Genomic DNA, 6,038 nt, shown 5'->3' with positions numbered 1-6,038 from the left:
TGAGGGGGATGAAAATGTGAAAACTAGGTCAAACAATATGCCTTTCTCCCTCCTTCTGCGCCCTATTTCCGTCTCCCTTCTTATTTCCTGTCCTATATTTCGCCTCTGTTTTATTCCCTTATTTCCCTTTCTCTTCCTCGATCCCTCCCTCTCTTCTCCCCCTATCCTTTCAGCTTTTCAAGAGGGGAAGGGAGGAGGAGGAGGAATAGAAGCAAACGCTCCATCTTGTGAGAGATATTCTGTTACAAGATTTTTCTTGGAAGAGAAGGCAGATAAAAAATTTCATCTCTTACTCACATGTAGATATACGACTTCTGTTTTTTGGCAAAGGTAGGTTAGGTGTCTTTAAGCTAACAAGAGCCCAGATTTATCTTGTTCGCAGAATGTTATTACTTATTGTCAGAGCTTTTTTTTATGCTCTCTCTCTCTCTCTCTCTCTCTCTCTCTCTCTCTCTCTCTCTCTCTCTCTCTCTCTCTCTCTCGCTCTCGCTCTTCCTCCCCTTGTTTTCTATTCTCATCCTCCCCTTTCAACTATCCCCTATCTCCCTCCCTCTCATTTACGCTATGCCTCTTCTCTCTTACCTCAACTATCCTCTATCTCTCTCCCTCTCATTCAAGCTCTTTATTCCCCCCTATCTCTCTCCCTCCCTCTCATTTACGCTACGCCTCTTCTCTCTCACCTCAACTATCCTCTATCTCCCTTCCTCTCATTCAAGCTCTTCCTCTTTTCCCTCTCTCTATATTTCGCCTCTGTTTTATTCCCTTATTTCTCTTTCTCTCCCTCGATCCCTCCCTCTCTTCTCCCCCTATCTTTTCAGCTTTTCAAGAGGAGGGGGACGCTCCATCTTGTGAGAGATTTTCTTGGAAGAGAAGGCAGATGAAAATTTTGATCTCTTACTCACATGTAGATAGATATACGACTTCTGTTTTTTGGCAAAGGTAGGGAGGTGTTAAAAGCTAACAAGAGCCCAGATTTATATTGTTCGCAGAATGTTATTGTGTCAGAGCTTTTTTTATGTGACAAGGTTCTCCTATAGGTGCTCTTCTACCCAACCTCTTTAAATGTTCCTATACTTTGTAAGTGATGTGAGTCCCCCATGTCCTTACCCTTATCAAGTGAATTCTACCGTCCAACTCCCGGTGCTCATTTCTCAAAATTCATCAAAATTAGACCAACAGTTCGGGAGTTTTTAAAAGTGAAAACTTGGACCTCTCATTGTTTCGTACAGTTGTTATGTACAAGTGAAGGATTGTAGTTACGCTAGGTATAGGTAACTATTGAGTAAGATTGGATGTGTTAAGTAAGGGAAGCCGTACAGGAAATTCATTTTCTTCTATTCATCATCAGGATAGAATGCAGTATGTTACCCCCTGTTCTGAATCCTCACACCTTGCTCGCATGAAGAACAAAGATACAACGGTTCTGTGAGTCCTGAGTCTGCATGGTTCTTGTCATATCTGGCACAAAGCTCACGATTACAAGAAGAAGAAGAAGAAGAAGAAGAAGAAGGAGATGATGAATAAGAACAAAAACAAGAAGAAGAAGAAGACCAAGATCAAGAAGAAGGAAGAATAAGAAGAAGCACCGCAGATGCCATTCATAACTTGTTTGCAGAATAACTGCCACTTGAAGACATCAGGAGATAAAACTGAACTGATTCATTAAGATCGTCAACATTAGGAGGTGAACCACACATTGTACATATATCGCCACGGATAACGAATTCATATTCAAAGATAAATGCTATGACTGATGCGATCAGTCCAAAGTTCGAATGAAAAATCCGATCCACATTTAATCACTGGATGCCACTAAGTAGCCATTGGTTCTCTGAGTAGTTTCCACTTTTCAGAGGTATTGTACCTGTTGTATCTTATAGAGAGAAAATGGACTTCTTAGAGAACTTTATATTCAGTATCCATAAAATTGAAATGTTCACTGTAAAATCTTTGTACTGATTCTAAAACTTATGATGATATGATTGATGAAGAAGCATTAAAGTCATTAAACCCATTTCCAGTACCCAAGTACAGCGGTATTGGCAACATTTCATAACTCACATTGTCCTGAATTGACTCCATTCAGGCCAAGATCTTGAATCATCTCACAGTAGGCTTGAATCATATTTCATACAGTACAGGTCTGGTGGTAGTTATATTGAATTACTTGCTAACACATGGTGTATGTGTAACCATACACATATGCTAGCTGTTGTGAGCTTTAGTGCTTTATTCTCTATTCGAGCCAGGTTCTAGTCTTCTAGTCTAGGATCTAGGATGTCTGCGGGGCAATCTCCATAGTCAAGGCTACACAGGTCTCTTGTGTAAAGGGAGTCACCAGTGTCGAGAACACAGAGTGTGTTGGGGATTTGTTCAGGATATACAAAGTTTATATTATGTATGTAGGGTTTTCTTATAAGAAGTTTGATAGAGGGAACTGAGAGGATGACAGATGGGAAGGGGAGTCACCAGTGTCGAGAACACAGAGTGTGTGTTTTGGGATTTGTTAGAGATATACAAAGTTTACACTATGTATCTAGGCTAGGGGTTTTCTTATGAGAGGTTTGGCAAAAGGAACTTAAAACAACGAAACGATAAGCGTTTCGGAATTGAATCTAGGATCTAGGATGTCTGCGGGGCAATCTCCATAGTCAAGGCTACACAGGTCTCTTGTGTAAGGGGAGTCACCAGTGTCGAGAACACGGAGTGTGTTGGGGATTTGTTCAGGAGATACAAAGTTTGTATTATGTATGTAGGGTTTTCTTATGAGAAGTTTGATAGAGGGAACTATAACAACAAAAGTCTATCGTTCCGGAATTGAACCCGAGACCTTGCGCTCACAAGATGGGCGCGCTACTCTCCAAGCCAACTAGGCTGCCATATTTAGAGCTTTGTTCAAGATATTACGTACATAATTGAAACTATAGGGGTATTTTTTTTGTTTTGAATCCAGATTCAGACAAAAAACTTGTGAGTTTGGGGTTTTGTTCAACAGTCGAAATTTCTACACAGGTGGTACTTTGACCTGTGATTAAAGCGGTCATCGATTCACCGAACCTAAAGAGTACCGTGACCCTGATTTCAGTCCAAACTCCAAATTCGAAAAATCAAACGTTCCGCATGACCAGCTAGGATCTAGGATGTCTGCGGGGCAATCTCCATAGTCAAGGCTACACAGGTCTCTTGTGTAAGGGGAGTCACCAGTGTCGAGAACACAGAGTGTGTTGGGGATTTGTTCAGGAGATACAAAGTTTATGTTATGTATGTAGGGTTTTCTTTTAAGAAGTTTGATAGAGGGAACTATAATAACAAAGGTCTATCGTTCCGGAATTGAACCCGAGACCTTGCGCTCAAAAGATAGGCGCGCTACTCTCCAAGCCAACTAGGCTGCCATATTACGTACATAATTGAAACTATAGGGGTATTTTTTGTTTTGAATCCAGATTCAGACAAAAAACTTATGAGTTTGGGGTTTTGTTCAAGATATAGATAGTCGAAATTTCTACACAGGTGGTACTTTGACCTGTGATTAAATTGGTTATCGATTCACCGAACCTAAATAGTACCGTGACCCTGATTTCAGTCCAAACTCCAAATCCGAAAAATCAAACGTTCCGCATGACCAGTTTCTGGCACGAAATTTTGGTTTGAGGCTTCCTTCTCGGCGAGGTTGAAGAAGAGTGCTCGTAAAGTTGAATGACTGGGAATTTGTACCGCGTGTAATATATTGTTTTATATTATATATTTTTTTATTTTTATTATTGGTATTGTATTTGAGCAACAATATGTTTCTTCCATGTCCGGAATTGCTAATTCATAGCAGATCTGGTGTCTGGTCGTTTGAGGGATTTCGTTGGTGATTCCTTTAGACATGATACCCCGATAAGGTCTCTGTGTTAAGACGTGATCTTAACAATACTGAAATTGAATGGACAAATCGACATTGCAGATAAATTGTTGTATGTTGTAGCGGTGTGTTCATGTCCATGTCAATCTCGGTTGTCCTCCGCTGTAGGCAGCTCCAGGAATTGTGCTATACTCACAGGGCTTTAGAGTGTGGTACAATTCTTGAAGCTGCAAAAAATGATGAAACCATCCACATCGCGATATCCAAAAGGAATGTAGAATCTGGAATATCCTTCACCCTTCATCCACTGGATCCCCCTGTGGTGTCTGGTAGTTTGAGGGATTTCGTTGGTGATTCCTTTAGACATGATACCCCCATAAGGTCTCTGTGTTAAGACGTGATCTACTGATATTGAATGGACAAATCGACATCGACATTGCAGATAAATTGCTGTATGTTGTAGCGGTGTGTTCATGTCCATGTCAATCTCGGTTGTCCTCCGCTGTAGGCAGCTCCAGGAACTGTGCTTACTGTGCTATACTCACAGGGCTTTAGAGTGTGGTACGATTCTTGGAGCTGCAAAAAATGATGATACCATCCACATCGCGATATCCAAAAGGAATGTAGAATCTGGAAGATCCTTCACCCTTCATCCACTGGATCCTCCTGTCCCCCCAGTAAAGTTCATACTGAATCAGGATTGTATTGTATGACATATGGGTATTGGTATTATCAACATCCAGCTCTGGTCCCGTGTGTGAAGCCTCAAAATAATACGTAGGATGTGTGGGCACTGTAGGCATTGTGTGAGATGGACTCGCTCTATACAATGTAAATTATACGAGCCTCTATTCCGTATATTATTCAAGTATGTTAAGTGTAAAGCTATGATTACAGGTACTCAAGTACCACCTCGGAGTTGTTTCAATCATCAATCAAGAGAGCCTATCATTAAAATCAGATTAGATGAAGCTCCCCCTTTGTATTTTGCTCCACCATTTCTCACTTTAGAGTCTTACCTGAAGAAGATGTAGGATCGGTGAGTGGTTCTAGGTAGGATCAGAGACTGATCTGGACCAATGAACACTCGTCATTAGCTGAAAGTTCAAACGTGTCTTCTTAAAGGATGGTGTAAAAATAAAATTATAAATGTTGATGGTAAAATCCGGGGTTCAGATGGGATTTTGTTACCCAAGGCTCGTCATAGACGTTACGATGACAGGAGAGGCCTAGATTGAGAGCTTTGTTAACGAAGTGGCCTGGACTACATGACACAGTCCAAGTCTGTCCTGCGATCGTAATGTGCGATTACCATTGAAAGTTTTCAGGATCTACATATGTATATGACTGACATTGAAGTTGATGTTGAGTGTTGACCGATTCATTAGATAGATATAGGTGTGAAGTTGGAATATGATGGACATTAGGGACATAATGATAATGATGCACCACGCGCTATGCACATGATGATGGGGTGGGGCCCACAAGAAAAACTCTTCAAGGTCCGTGAGGTCCCTGCTTGGAAAATTCACCTCCTTGTAAGGTGTTGCTGTTGGGTGTGAAGACGGGTGATTATAGGTTGTACCTAGGTACCTGTGTTGAAGAAAAATAAACACTATCATTATCACCGAAATAAAGAGTAGGTAGTAGGTATACCTGTCGACGAATATTGTAACATCAAACCTCAGTAGTTAGAGTATCGATGAATATTGTTATACAAAACTGTAAACCTCTGTAATAGTGTAGTGGTTAGCACGTTGGATTTCCAAATTGGAGGTTGGTGGTTCGAGTGCAAGTCATGAAATTGAGCGATGTTATTATTCGAGGAATGGCATTTTTGACTCGAACCACCAACCCCCCAGATCAAAGAAAGTCCACCTTACTAACCAGCTAGTCAGTTACACACACACTACTGTTTATTAATTTATTTTTTCGAGGTTTGATAGAGGGAACTGTAACAAATAACAACTCTGTTTTCGGCTATGGCTAAAGCCGCTACAACAACAATAACAACCACAACAACTCTGTTTTCGGCTATGGCTAAAGCCGCTACAACAACAATAACAACCACAACAACTCTGCTTAGGATAAAGTTTGCTGTATTCAACTTAATTATACGCGCATCAAAACTTTGATTCCAAATTTAAATGACCCGTATGCCGCTATGCCCCCTTCTTCCCCTAAAATATTT

The sequence above is a fragment of the Diaphorina citri genome, unplaced genomic scaffold (genome assembly GCF_000475195.1).
Source record: "Diaphorina citri unplaced genomic scaffold, Diaci psyllid genome assembly version 1.1 scaffold1168, whole genome shotgun sequence".
Classification (NCBI taxonomy): domain Eukaryota; kingdom Metazoa; phylum Arthropoda; class Insecta; order Hemiptera; family Psyllidae; genus Diaphorina; species Diaphorina citri.
Note: the sequence above shows the minus strand (reverse complement) of the source record.